The 16460-nt window shown below is 32.5% G+C and overlaps 1 long non-coding RNA gene across 1 annotated transcript; it reads left to right on the plus strand.

Annotated features, from left to right (window-relative positions):
* The first annotated feature begins 3369 nt into the window (after positions 1–3369).
* On the plus strand, positions 3370–11284 carry LOC149415180 (uncharacterized). Its single transcript, XR_016303924.1, has 3 exons — positions 3370–3460; positions 3771–3917; positions 10651–11284. It is a non-coding gene; the product is annotated as an uncharacterized LOC149415180 (long non-coding RNA).
* Positions 11285–16460: the final 5176 nt, after the last annotated feature.

A 16460-nucleotide genomic window follows, 5' to 3' on the forward strand; every position in this document is an offset into this window, starting at 1 on the left:
TTTGAGCTAGTGAAGAGTAACCGCCTGGGGTGTATGAGTCAAATTCTACACTATGTTCGCTATAGACTGACTTAAAGTAATTCGCAAATGCTTCCGGAATATCGGGCCCAGTATGAGTACTTCCGTAGGTTTTTGTCTATTATTATTCCTAAATATTTAATTTTATTTGAAATTATCAATGTGGAACAGTTTATTGTACAGTTTTTTTAAATTGTCATTTATAATTATTTCAAAATTATGTGGAACGTCATTTGATTTTATTGCAAATGGTATAACGTGAATTTTTTCGCTGTTTAGAGATATTCAGTTTATGTCAAACCAGTGTTAAGAGTATTTATTTCTTCTGTTGCTTTTAGTTTTACTAATTCCCATGCAATAAATTATTTATATAAAACAATATTATGACTTTCATAAAATGGAGGAAGAATATACTCTCGGTTGACAGTTGACATAGACAAGTATCAACGTCATAGTCACTTCGATGGGCATATTCTATTATATTCCTATTCCAATTATAAACGACGATTACGGCAACGGCCTATTCTTACCGCTTATCTATATTATAAACGGGCCTTAATGCTCTGCTCAGACTGCAGTTACATGGAATATACACACTTATATTAGATAATACAGCAAAATAATGAAGGCAACTTAACCTGTCCGGTGGTGAGTTTCTGGAAAGAAAACGGTCCTGCTGGAGGGAGTTTTTCCAACAATCAAAATATAGAAAAAAATAAATGCCACCTCGTAGAGTATAAAAAAATAAAAATAAAATCCTTAGAAACTAGCACGAAAAAACAAATACTAAGCTATTTAGAAGGAAAAAATAAAAACAATTTTGCAGAAATCGCCAACCATCGAAATCGGAGCAGATTTTTGTTTTTACTTAATAAAAATCAGATTCACTTACCACAATTTTAATGAAGCCAAGGGGGGAAGAACGACTTTTTATACACACTAACATATACGTATTATTATTTACACTTATACTATTGTATTTTCATTATTAAAATTAAACATAGGTATACAATGTATATGCAGTCAATAATTACGATAAAAATAACACTATTCTAATTATTATGTACACTATCTTAGGAATAAAATTGTCTTCACTAACTAATACTGCTTTTTCGTATGGTAGTCTTCGAAACATGGATATACGTAAAATGCAAGATTGCAGTCGGTGCACATATATTTCGTGTCACTTCTTTTTTGAGCTCGAACTGCTGTATGTCTACACACATGGCATTGTCGTTGAGTTCAGTTTCTAACGGGAATATTTGCTCTTATACCTGAGTTAGTTGAATCGAATTCATGAATAATGGGCGTAAACTTACCCTGATCCCATTTACGATGATCAACTTTTCTCTTTTTGGATGTTGAACAACTAGGGAAAGTTTCTGAATGTATTGGCAAATCATAAAGATCCTCGTAAACATCTTCATCTTCACTTTCGATTAAAATGTCAGCAATGTCTTGTTCATTCAAAGGGTTAACCATTTTTTTATAAAAGTAAAATATATAAATTGAACTAGTTATCAATACGAATCACAAAGTCAAATCACAGTAAAACACTGTCCAAATAATGAATAACCTAAAATAATAAAATGTCAATGATAATAACACTTTGTAGTCGGGCGTTTCAAACAATAGACTCTAGCCTATAGCGGATGTTTTTCGCGATTAGCACAAAAATATATCCTCATCCCTTTCGTTAGTATCTGAAGAAATTTTTGAAGGGTAAAAGAAAATATCAATTAAATAAATTCCACTAAAAACACGTCTGTTTTGTAACTCTGTATATCATAACTAAAGCACGTGTATATTAGCGCCACTCTATCTTCACAAGTAACGAGTACCGGGAATACATCCAATTGCTAAACAATTTTTGTGTTATCTCTCATTCAGGAAATGATTATTGTCATAACATCCTTGGGATTATCTCATAAAAGTAAAGGTCCAATGAATTTATAAGACGCCATAAAAATATAATAGGTACTCATATTCCCAGTTCAACTAACAAACAATCTTTGAAATTTAACACGATAAAATTGCCTAATTATTACGCGCAATCTCTCATTGAGCTGCGCAAAAGTATGTGTGTATATAAAAGAAACAACGGCTTATCTTTTTTTTGTTACATGTGTGTGTAGTTTGTAATGTCTTCAAGCGTTTAGATTAAATAGTCACGGGAAATAATGGGGTAACTTTACCTTCCTCGCCTTTGAAGTGGAGCCGGCGTAAAGGATATTTTTACCCGTCCCGCCGATAAGCACCAGTCGGCCGCGAGGAAAAATACCATTCCCGCTCATAGTGTGTATACAGTATAACGAATAATATTTCAAATAGTTCATAACACTAAGATTCACTATTGAATTTTGTTCAAACTGTCAAAAACTGTATTCAAACTGAAAACAAACACTGTCGGTACAATATATGTAATAAATATTCACATTCAAACACGTGAGGTAATTTTTAATGCAAGATGATTAGGTTATTCAGTGTAAAAACAAACAAAAACCACAAATTTCACTTCACAAAAGACGTCACTCGCAATAAAAATGTTGTTTACCACCAACTGCCAGACGGTGACGTCACGGAATATTTTAATTGCGAATAACTCCGTTGGTAATGTACCTAAATCGATAAAAACTTTTGCAAGTTATGACAAATTGTCCCTAGATAGCAGTAACTATCGGTTTTCCGGAAGAAATTCAATAGTTAATTAATTTTAGGCGCAACCGTACGGGTACGGTCATACTCCTTACGAGGATTTTTTTTCTCACCGTACCTGTACGGTCATACCACCGGACAGGTTAATATTCAGGTGATGAACAATACAGAGCTGGTAATAGTAAGAAATTACTAAATTATAAAAATACGAATCATAATAGCGCACGTTTTGTGTCATTTAAAGGAGTAAATTTTTTACAAAATTGGTAATATTTTTAACAATACTACGGTAACATGGAAATGAGAAACATTTTAACCAATAAAGCAAACGAATAAATAAATAAAAAAACATACATTCCCGTACTACTCGTTCGTAATATCTTAAGAACAAGCAAAAAACTTTATAAATAATGTTTTTAACCATTTAAAATGGCAACACTGCAGATTTTTTCATGAACTCGTTTTTTGATCTTTTCGCTTAGTATCTATGGATAAAATTCTTCAGAATGAGCCTGTCATTATTTGTTGGTTATGTTATTTTTGAGGTCAATTTGTACACCTCGAACGAAAATCACTCCTTCTCTCAATTTATCCTTCAAACTTGTTATGAATTTGAAGTAAAATATAACTAAAAGATTCTTACAAAACATCATGGATCTTACCACCATCAAGTTAGAACCAGGAAGAAGTGCGGAAGGGAGTGTTCCTGTGATACATACGGAAATCGATATAGACTATCCTTTTATCAAACAAGAATGTCCGGAATTCATTTCCGAGAAGAATGCAGGTATTTAAAAAAAAATTTTTTACGTACGAAAAAATCCGAGTGTTCTTAGATGCATCGATTATGCCTATACCCACATACGCTGTTATGCAGGGTTATCTATTTTAACCTTTCAGATATCTGACACCTTACGATAACGTCCTTTTCTATGCATACGGAAGAAATATAATCACCCCCCCGGTCGTACAATGCTGTGAGGGGATCTGGGAAGATAAGATTGGACTTTTGTGATTCGGACCTTGAAGAGGCCTGAATTTAATGCAAATTTATACTTAAGATTGTATTTTACAATGAATATTTTTTCTCTTACCAGGTGAAGTGAGTTCAACGGAGCCTTCAAATCTAGAAGAGGGAGTCACCATCAAAGCAAATGAATTTTTTTATAGTCGTATTGATATCGGAGTCCCTGATATTAAAAACGATTGCCTTGAGCCCTCCGTAAGAATTCACCAAACGACGGGTGAGCCAAATTTCCTTAAAACGTTTGTTTATAAAGGCCCGTTTATAATAGGAATAAGCGGTAAGAATAGGGCGGTGCCGTAATCCGTTATCCGTAATATTTTAGATCGTCGTTTATAATTGAAATAGGAATAGAATAGAATACGTCCATAGAAGTGACTATGCCGCTGTCACTTGTCTATGTCAACTGTCAACCGAGAGTATATTCTTCCTCCATCTTATAAAAGTAATATTGTTTTATATAAATAAATATTGAAACGATGGATTCATCAGATATTGTTGCATGTGGAATGTTTTTGTCAATTCTGGGGCTAGCATACGCTGCAATAGGAGACACACAGTTGACGAAAAAATAAGGAAAAAACGACGTTGGAGTGTGCGTCCCATTAATCATAAAAGGAAGAAAAAAAAAACATTTCCATAATTTGTTTAAAGACATGGACAACGATCAATTTAAGAAATATACAAGAATGTCGCAAACCAATTTCTATAAATTGTTAGGACTTCTACAACACAAATATTATTGTTCGATTGTCAAATACATAAATAAACCACTCTTGTCAAATAGTAGATACCATAGAGTATCGAGTATCGATCGAAAATTCATAAATCTCGGTATATATCTCAGCTTTCTGTAATCCGTAACCGTAAAAGATAAAGTTGGACCATCTTTTCGGCTATGGAAAAAAATAAGAGATTATTGCCATCTATTATAAACGGATACACAGGTTTCCTATCTTCCAACTTCTACGGCCTAGGGCTTTACGGCTTATTCTTACCGCTTATTCCTATTATAAACGGGCCTTAACTCGTATATATAGGGGCGAATGTACCTACCTACCTACTGAAGAGTACCTACTGCTGTATCAGTAAAATGTGATTTTTTTAAGAAGGTGATTGGTGATTACCCACAAAACCCTTTTAACTTATGGACAAAGTTACTTATCGATGGAAAGTATATGAAATACTCTATAATATGTTTTCCTGGTGCCGAAACCTCTATCCTTATCAAACATGGTGTGTCAGCATGTTAGTCGGCAATTTGAATTTTGCGAATTTAATTTGTAACATGACGAAGTGAGGACATGAGAACTGAGTACGAGTCTTTATGTTTGTCTTTCGGTTACTCGAATACATTTTGAGATGATACATTTTTTTACTAACAAAACCAAAAGAAATCATAACATCAATGGCAGTCCCACCTCTTGGATCACCGGTTTCAAACCAGCTAGTGCTGTTAGTCTTATCAGTTAGTACTCTGGCAGAGCGACGCGTTCAATTGTCCCCCTCGTATTATTTTTTTTCATTATTCCTCAGTTTCAAGTTTGTTAGTTGAAGATTTGAAAAAAAAACAGACTGTTTAAGCCGTCCCGTATGAATTGCAAAATTCGGGAACAGGACTTAACTCCGATTCAATAAACTCGCAATCGTTTTGAATGTTAGTGCCATTTTCCTATGATATTTTCATCTGACATTTCGTGGAAACCACTTATGGTATCTGGCCCGCCAGGCGACAGAAGAGAAAAAATGTAAATATGCTTGGATCAAAGGGGGGCAGATATATGTACGTCGAGACATCGGAACAGCTGCCATTCTTGTTTCTAATGCGGAAAAACTGGCACTACTCTCAGAAACCAAAAACATTTAAAATCAACATGCTTAGAATTTACTTTAGTAACTATTATAACTATTTAGATTTACCAATTATTTTAATTTTTCTTAATTTATTTTTTCCTAGTTCTACTAAAATCACAAACTTATGGAAACATTGTTTTTTCCCCACATTACTTGGAATTTTTTCTTCTTATCTTACATTATATAAAACCTTAAGCTCATCTTATAATAACTATTGCTCAAAGAGTACATTCAATTTTTACATACACAACTGCAGCTCTTGTATTATTACTTTATCCCTAAAATCTCTGAAACGCTCTACTGGTTTTAACTTAAATAACTCAAGAGTTTTCATTCTTTTTATTGCCTTTCTAAACAATAATTACAGTTTTAACATGTCCAACTTTAAATCAATTATTGTATTGTACTATTTTATTATTCCTTTTGCACTCAAGCATAACAAATATTTTACTGATGTCAAAATCAATTACCTTGTATTTTGTATTATATTTATTGCTTTGTTAAACAACATTTACTGTCGTAACAAAACCAACTATAAATCTCTTACTATGTTCTATAATTATACTATCGCTTATGCCTTGAATTATCACACATGTTTAGCTACTGTCAAAATCAAGAACGTTAAATTTAATGCAAAACAAAAAAACAAATAATGGAAGACATAACAGACTTACTAGACAACATAACACCGATTCCATGTACAACTACTAATGACACTGAAGTAGTACGTCAATTATTACTAGTGAACTCTACCCTTACGATATTCTCTATGAATATAAGAAGTATAAACCATAATTTTGATGAACTCTTAATTCTTCTCACTCACCTTGCCTCAGATTTCGATGTAATTGTTTTGAGCGAATGCTGGATTAAAGAAAATTTCGTCCCAAAAACGATAAAAAACTACAATCACTATAATACACTCCAAAACCAAACTCAAAATGATGGCGTTATTGTTTACATTAAAAACCACATCATACATTCAGTCAAAGAGGTCACAATTAAGAACGCAAACTGTCTTAAAATTCAACTTGATAATCATATAACAATCATTACTGTATACAGATCCCCAAGCACACATAATATAACCCCATTCATACAATCTCTGCATGAAATTTTAACAAATATAGAACACAGCCAAAACATCTATCTTATTGGTGATCTCAACATTAACATAATCAACAGAATGCATCCTCAAGCGAATGAATACCTAAATACACTAACTTTATTAGGATATTTGCCAGCCGTCACAGCCCCAACCAGAGAATCAGATTCAAACATTAGTAGTTGTATAGATCACGTCTTTGTTAAGAGTAAACTAGGCAGCAAATCAATTGTATATCAATCAACTGTCACAGATCACTATTCAACCATCACTTCCATCAACCAAAATATTCACAAACTACCTCAAAATACTCTCCCTCAAAAAAAAAATTCCTATGACATTCTCCTAAATACTGTCTCTAAAGAAAACTGGGAACTTGTCTATTCTTGTACCGATACCACTTCTGCATGCGAAATATTTACAAATACTTTACAAAACCACTTGGCCGATGCAACATCATACACAAAAAGTAAAAAAAACAATCCGACACAAAACTCAAACCATGGATCACTGCAGGTATTCTTCACTGTATCAGAAAGCGTAACAAGATTCATAACTTCTGTAGAAAAAATCCCAATGATTATGATTCACTCATATTTTATAAACATTATAGAAACAACTGCAAAAAAATTATTAACAGTGTTAAAAGAGATTACTACAAAAAACAAATCAGTGAAGCTACTGATGACAAAAAAAAAATTTGGAATATCATAAAAGATATAGCCAATATTCATAAAATCGACTCACCCATTGTTAAAATTAACATAGAAGACCAAACAACTCATGTCAATTCCGAACCTGAAAAAATATCCGACCATTTCAATCAATTTTTCTCCAATATCGGACATAAATTAGCAAAAAATATTCTAGACCAAAACAACGTCTCGGAGAAAGATCTTGCAAAAAATATACATGTCAATAATCTCAGCTATAACCCTTTTCACTTCACTCCCACCACTGAACTAGAAATAATAGAACTTATCTCATCTCTTAAAAACAGTAACTCTGCCGGGAAAGATCAAATTTCAACAAAAATTATCAAACACATTCAAAAATTTATAGCCCCACCTCTTAAACACATTATCAACTTAAGCTTTAAAACCGGAATATTCCCTAACTCTTTAAAACAGGCCACAATAATCCCTATCTTCAAAACAGGTGATAAATTATCTGTTAATAATTATCGACCGATATCATTACTACTAATTATAGAAAAGGCGGTGAAAAATAGACTCTGTAAGTTCCTTGAAAATAATAAAATATTATCGGATAACCAATATGGCTTCCGCAAAGGGAGGAATACCTCTGATGCAATAGCTGCTCTCACAAAAATTGTTTCCCAAAATCTTGACAAAGGTCGCAAACCACTTGCTGTTTTCCTTGACCTCGCAAAAGCATTTGATACGGTTTCCCATCCTTTACTACTTAAAAAACTTCAACAGATCGGCATTACAGGGATAGCCTTCACATGGTTTAAAAACTACTTAACAAATCGTACACAACAAACCCTTATCCACTCTGACAAAATATATATGAGCAAAAAATTATCCATGTCCTATGGGGTCCCTCAAGGTAGTGTACTAGGGCCAATTCTATTTCTCATATATATCAACACACTATGCACTATGAATATTGTAGGCAAGATAATTTCATTTGCCGATGATACAGTCTTAATATTTGAAGATGAAACATGGCAATCAGTTACAAACAAAACTAATATTGGCCTAACAAAAGTTAAGCATTGGCTAGACACAAACCTCCTTACACTTAATATCGACAAAACACAATACATGACGTTTTCCATACCCAAACATAGCTTTCCCAATAACTGCCCCAAACCTACCATCCACTCGTGCTCACTCAACATACAGACTCCTGAAACCTCACCTAATATTCAATGCACGTGCTCAACTCTTAAATCTTCAAAGGAAGTTAAATACTTGGGAATAATAATCGATGACCAACTACGCTGGGAAACCCATATAAAAGAAACAACAAAAAGACTTCGTAAACTCTCCCACATATTCTGCTGTCTTAGATCCATCTTAGACCTAACGACTCTAAAAAGCGTATATTTTGCCCTTTTTCAATCGATAGCAGCATATGGTATTCTGGGATGGGGTGGCTGTGCAGAATCCGTCATTAATCCAATAATTACAGTACAAAAACTAGTTCTCAGAATTATATTTAAATGTCATCCTACCTATCCCTCCAAAATACTATTTACCAAAATTAGGGTCTTAGACATTCGCCAGCTATTCATTAAGACAAGCTTATGCTACATACGAAAAAATGACTTGCTAGTGGCTCCTCAACACCAAGTAAACACCCGCTTTTCATCAAATCTGGGATGCGTGGTCCCAAAAACTAGAACCACATTCGCTCAACGACAATTCTGGTACATCGCCCCTAAAATATACAACGCGTTGGACAGGGAAATAAAATCAACTAATATTATATCTTAATTTAAAACTAAACAGTAACTTTGTAAACATCACTTATGGGTAAATACTTAATGCCGACCGGGTTTCGCTACAACCGTAGCCTCATCAGGGCAGTATAATACTAAAAATCTAAAAATTAAATTAACATGTGTAGATATCACGGTAGGTGGACAGTCTGAGCTACAGTGGAAGAGGTAGGGATAGTTGGGAGATTGGGAGGCGAGTGTTCTTTGTCAATAGGGAACAATCTGAGTATAGGGCTTTTATTTAGGTTTATTTGGTTGTTGATGACTTTGCTATTGACGTTTATGGCTTTCCTTAACTCTAACGCTTCTAAGTTATCCAACCTAAGACCTATTCCGTTTTTATGTAATAGGCTGACGCCAGTATTTTTATTTTTATACTGGCGTCAGCCTATTACATAAAAACGGAATAGGTCTTAGGTTGGATAACTTAGAAGCGTTAGAGTTAAGGAAAGCCATAAACGTCAATAGCAAAGTCATCAACAACCAAATAAACCTAAATAAAAGCCCTATACTCAGATTGTTCCCTATTGACAAAGAACACTCGCCTCCCAATCTCCCAACTATCCCTACCTCTTCCACTGTAGCTCAGACTGTCCACCTACCGTGATATCTACACATGTTAATTTAATTTTTAGATTTTTAGTATTATACTGCCCTGATGAGGCTACGGTTGTAGCGAAACCCGGTCGGCATTAAGTATTTACCCATAAGTGATGTTTACAAAGTTACTGTTTAGTTTTAAATTATAATGTCACATCACAAAGTAACCGCTTCATATGAAGAAATAATATTATATCCCTTTTTATTATACGTGTCCAAAACTGGATATTTGAAAGGGGACGAGCCTTTTTTAAAGAATACATGAGTTCCTAACTTTTAAACCATTATAATAAAATTAACCATGTATCTATATATGTATGTATATATGTGAATACACATTACGTTTGTGTGTGTTCATATATAGATGTATATGAATGTATTTATATATGCATTTATGTATGTCTGTGTATGTATTTATATATGCATTTATGTGTGTCTGTGTATGTATGTATATGTGTGCATGTATGTGTATATGCATGTATGCATATATATACATAGATTGTATGTATGTATATATATATGTATGTGTGTATGTATGTGTATGTATGTGTATATATATGTATATATATATGTATATATATTTATAAAAAACATATATTTTGAATTTATAGAATTACCTATGACTACCACAACACGGGCATAAGCCTAGTGTGGGAGTTATGAAGTATACAAAAATTGTAATACATAAAATTTACTGAATAATAAAAAAAAAAAAAAAAAAAAAAATATATAAAATTTGAACCAAAAATCATTTTAATTGTTAGTTCTTCAGAGTTTGCGCTTTTCCATTTTAAAGAAAGCGTTATTAACTTTCTATCTAGATAACGGTGTTCATTCAAAAGTTAAATTTCTGATCGTTCTCTAATTTAAAAAAAAAAAGTATATATTATAAAGATTTTTTTTAATTTTATTTTTTTTTGAAAGGTATGGATTCTGAGGCAAAACGAGCTAAACACGCCAAGTTTATGCGCAAATTTCGCAAACAGCATTGTGAAAAACAGACAAAAAAAGAAAGAGCAAAAGTAAAAGAAACTGAAGGAGAAGCCAGCAAACGTCGGGCTTTTATGAAAGACATGGATCCTGAAGCCAAACGGGCAAAACACGCCGAGTACATGCGCAAATATCGCGAAAAACAAATAAAAAAGGAAAGAAAAAGAAAAGAAGAAACCGCAGAAGAAGCCAGTAGACGTCGGGCTTTACAAGCTCAAAAAAAGCGAGACTTTCGACAATTGCAGCAACAACAAGAAAATGAAGAAGAAACCACCCAACGTCGGGCTTTACAGGCTCAACAGATGCGTGACTTTCGAAAATTGCAGCAACAACAAGAAACGGAAGAAGAAGCCAGTCGACGTCGGGCTTTACACGCTCAACAGATGCGCGACTTTCGACAAATGCATCAACAACAAGAAACTGAGGAAAAGGCCAGTCAACGTCGAGCTTTACACGCTCAACATATGCGAGACTTTCGACAAATGCAACAACAACAAGAAACTGAGGAAGAAGCCCGTCAACGTCGGGCTTTAGACGCTCAGCAAAAGCGAGACATTCGACAACGTTCTCTAAAATTCCAATCTATTAATCACAAACCCTTCAGTAAACATAGCCAACTGTCGCCCAATGAACGTTGAACGTCAAGACTGAGGGTGAAATTGAGGAATTTAGTCATTCGTTAATAATGATTTATTTTAGAAATAATTTTAAAAAGTCATGTGACACTTACAATTCATTATTAGGGATGTCCGAAAATTGTTAGTGGTCTGCTTTTTAAGAGAATTCCTGATTGGTATATTTAGGTATAAAATATCTAAATATACTTATAAACTTCTCTTGTGATAATTTCGACGTTATTTGTTTGTTATAAAACAAAGCTATTTAAATTTGATGACATTATTTTGGAACAAAGGATGCCTTAGCATTTGGTTCTAGTAAGTGTCAGCCCTTTAGTAGTTGATATTGGATATGAACCGGTCCTGAAAAATAACTTCTAATATTCCTTAATTAATTCAATTTTAGTACATAAACAAGTCACGATGCCAAAAACTTACATAGGTACATGAATATTTAAGGAGTGATATTAATTATATACGACAAGAAGGCCTCTTGCATGTCATAATAGAGGGTATGACCGAGGGGACCAACTCTAGGGGACGCCCACGCCGAGAGTACCTGGAGGACCTGCTGGTGGACGTGCGCTGCTCATCATATGCACAAGTCAAAAGAGCCGCACAAGACAGGGAAGAATGGAAGAGGAGATTAGATAAAATTGCTGCAAACCAATCCCAGGATTGAAACCAGAGAGAGAGAGAGATATTAATTAAATATTCGCAACATTAATTAGCAAAGTGAAAATTTGCCCAAATGTAAATTACAAGCAAGACATGGGTAAAAGGTTGAATAAATAAACAAGAAATTTAATATTGGTACCTGTGCTGATGACTCACCCGCATTACACTTAACTTTTTTTATAATAAAGGGCTTCATCATATTATCAGCTTTTTATCATAATGAATGGTAGAACTTTCGTGTTTGTTTTTCTTTATATTTATGATTATTTCTTTAGGTTCGCGGTAAAGGAGTATTTGAGTGGAAGCTTTAATATAGAAAATGTCTTTTCCTTTTGTGTATTTTCTTGGTGCGGCTTTAATGTTAATTTGGAGTAAAATGTTTGATAAAATATCAGCTGATGCATGCATACTTTTGCGTAGAAGCAATATGTCAGAATGTTTACGTCTAGCTGTCAGAGAGTGTATTTTACAATGTGAATTTTAATCATTATTCGTTCCAAACTGATAATGGATAAGTAATTTCAAGAGTTCATTTTATTTGTATGCGTTCGATCCTATGATTTTGTATTGAGAGACCAGATAGTAAATGCGTATTCCAAAATACTTCGCACAAATGATTTAAATTTCTTTAAAGTTATTTTTCGATTTTTACAGATAATTCTAATATTATTTACGATGCACTTTTAAAAATATATCTACCATTAGTTATTAACACTTTACAATTATGGTTCGATAGTAACCTACTCACACAATAATTATAACAATGCAAAAAAGAATGTCTCATTCTCTTTACAGAAAATACCTAAACAGAACGTTTATTTAGTATAATCCACGATGAAAAATGAGACAAAGTAAACTCTTAAACATCTGGGTGTGAACATTAGTCAAAACTTAAAGTAGAACAGCTACATTACAGAGCTAGTAAAGCGAATAAGGAAATTTTTGAACATTTACACTAAACCATCTATATTTTATTACTCAGATGTTGGGTAGAATCGAAATAAAACGTTGATGTCAATTTAAACATTTATTTCCACGTGTACATTTACGTGTATTATACAAGTTAATAGTATATGAAAAACCCCTCTCTGCAATTATTCCAAAAAGCTAAATTGTTTGAAATAAGAAAAATAACTGTTTACAATGTTTAAAATATATATTTGCTCGAAATACCCTTTTTACAAAAAATGTAAACCGATTTAATAATAGGTTAAATGTTTTTAAAGTTCCACTGTCTAATACCAGACTTGCGCAAAGACATGCGTATTTTATAACACCAAAAATGTATAATGCTCTCTATAAGACTACAGAAATTGAATGTAAAAATAAATCCTCTTACAAAAAATATAAAAATATAACAAAGTCTTGGATAAATACCATTGATACAAACATTTACTTGCCGTTACATCTGACCTGATGTAACTTTACATTTTTTTTAAATATATTTTTCAATCATGTCTTTTGATTTGTAATTCAGTAAACACTGATGTTTTATTTTTTCAATTTTATTTTCTAATCTTCTACAAAGATAATGTATGTATGTAAGTAAAATTTTAACTGTTAATAAACACAAGTATACCCACGAACTGGCGATGCCTGTGTGGCATTTTTTTGGTTAATCTGCTAAATGTATTATTCTTTACTTTTTAACTGTTTATATAAAAAAAGTGTTTCCTTTATTATAAAAATATACCAATGTATGTACCAGAAAAATATTAATAAATAAAAAAAATACACAACATAACCTGAGACTCTATAATAAGAACTGATTACATCTCAGAGCGTGTACAAGGTTCCTTTGGAAACGCTTTTAGGTTGGTCTAACTGCAAAGCATTTATTTGTACATGTCATATTATAAAAACCAAAACTACTAATCTTGATACAAAATGACGGGCGCCTTGTGAGTCAAAATTGACCTCACAAAATATAATAAAATCTATAAACGCGATGTCCAGTAACTTGCAAGCTAGCTAACTCGTGGCCATGTCGTCCAGAGATTAACCCATCAATCATTCCAAGAAGATCGCTTCCGTAAGCTTTCCGCTGAACAATTATTACTCACTCGTTCTTCGAGGTGAGGCGTATTTATCGTACCCAGTAAAAGTACCGGGTATTTTCATGCGATACCTTGTACTTGTGACTGAATCTCCAAAACACCTACAAGTATTTTACACTGGGACTAAATATTCCGGGAATTTTTTATGGGCATTTTTAATAGGTATTTTTGATGGGTATTTTTGAATAGATATTTTTGATGGGTATTTTGAATAGGTATTTATGGTGGGCGTTTTTAATAGGTACTCTTTTGATAGGTATTTGTTACAGTTACTTATTCGACAGGGAATTTCTTAGCCACCCCCCTCCCATGAATTTGAAAAATTACTGAGGGGATTTTTAATATTTATAGATTTTTTCATATGAATTTTTGGGGAATAATTTTTCACATAAATTCTCTAACAACCCCCCGCCCCCCCCATGGATTTCGATTGAGTATTTTGTCACCGGTATTCTTACTAGGTATTTCTTTGTAGTACTCGCAGGACCTACCTCTAGTTGCGCTGTTCCGTTGTCAACCAAACAAGCGGCTATACACTCGAAAAGGTGATTGTTTCAAGTCAATATCAGTTCCCATTTACTGATCTTGTCAACATTCGATTCCTGGGGTAGCAATTATAACTGTTACAATGTATGTACATTTTTACTGGTAATATTTAAAATTACAAAAAATGTGTAGGTACTATGCCCTTGTTCACTGTTTGCTTATCTACGTCATTTTAGGTTGGGCAGGATTTTACAAATATAATCAAAACTCGTTAAAAATGTGTACTTTGCCCTTATTAACTATTTGCTTATCTACGTCATTTTAGGTTGGACAGGATCAATTTACCAATTTTCACTAAAATTATCTTTAAAACGTCACACCCTGACTCACAAAGAACCAAAACCATAAATATACCACCCACTATATTGATTACTCAGTGCTTTTTGTTTCCAGCAAGTTAGTCCACTATTTTAACCACCAACAGATTATTGTCGCTATGTATTATGTACCTTCGCTTGCAATATTATCAGCTCCGTTTATTCAAATGAATAAAATAACTCCATGTACTTATACCACCTACTACCTATTTATTAATCGAAATGTAATAATATTATTTTTATGTTACTTTTATTCTTAAATAAATGTTAAATATAAATAAATATATTCTTAAATTTATTTACATTTACTGCGTAGTGCGTATCTAATTTAGTAACAGATATTGTAGTCTATTTTCATTATCTATACTTTTGTTATCATGATTTATACATTTTATTTATTTCTTACTTTATAAATAAAAACTTTCTTCTTTTCTTTACCCAATATAATATATTGTAATGGCACTACTCCCCAACTCAAACACGAGAAACGTTTTTTTCTATTGAATTGGGTAGTTACGTTAAAAATAAAACATTTTTATTGTAATTAGTTTTTTTTAGTATAACATATTTATGTTTTTATATAAAAGAAATATATTTTTAAATAAAAAAATATTTAATTTAATTATTATCGTTTTATTTATCTGCGCCTTGTTCTATTTCATGTATCGTTTAGATTTACTAGTATTATCTTCAACTATATGATATAATGATATAAATTACATTGAAAGGTAACCTTCACAAGTTGTAAAGTAAAAAGATTTCATTAAAAAAAAATAAAACAAATAAATTGATACAGAGATTACAGAGCATCCTCCTTGAAATAGTCGTCACTGATATCTTGCCCTTTGACATCTAGAAATAAGGTTACAGAAATATTAACACTGACACAATGTAACACATAACCACTTACCATAGCCAAAAATATTAATTTGAGAGGCCTCGTTTAAATAACATAATTCTAAATAATTGGTTGACAATACATGTTAAAATCCTCAATATTACTTGAATACTCATCGCCATCGTCACTTTAAAATAGTTGTTGACTCTATATTCAAAATAAAATATAAAATGTTATTCTGTACACGTATGTTCATAATTTGAAAGTTCATATGGATAGAAGTATTCCTAAAATTAATAATTAAGACGACACTCCCTCCATAAACACGAGTTATTCTCAACTAGGGAGGTATTAATAACAGTTTGAAACATGGCTGTTTAATAACATATATTATATACTTACCCTATAAATACTTTGTTATGGCTTTGTAATTTTCTACATGGTTACTCTCACCTATGTTCCTACTTACTTCTATCAATATGTACTATTTGTAATCATTCTGCTAATAATAAATAGTGATTAAAAACAGTGAATTTGTTTTATTTAATAGGTATGGCATCATTTTTTTTTACTAAAACATACATAAATTATACCAGTAAAATCACCTCAGATTTTCTTACTCAATGATTCTTTACTTTTACTCTCATTTTTCTGAAAAGCATCCTTATTGTAAAACCACAAAGTATCAGCT

The sequence above is a fragment of the Hesperophylax consimilis genome, chromosome 19 (genome assembly GCF_061612785.1).
Source record: "Hesperophylax consimilis isolate HC1 chromosome 19, BYU_Hcon_1.0, whole genome shotgun sequence".
NCBI classification, from domain to species: domain Eukaryota; kingdom Metazoa; phylum Arthropoda; class Insecta; order Trichoptera; family Limnephilidae; genus Hesperophylax; species Hesperophylax consimilis.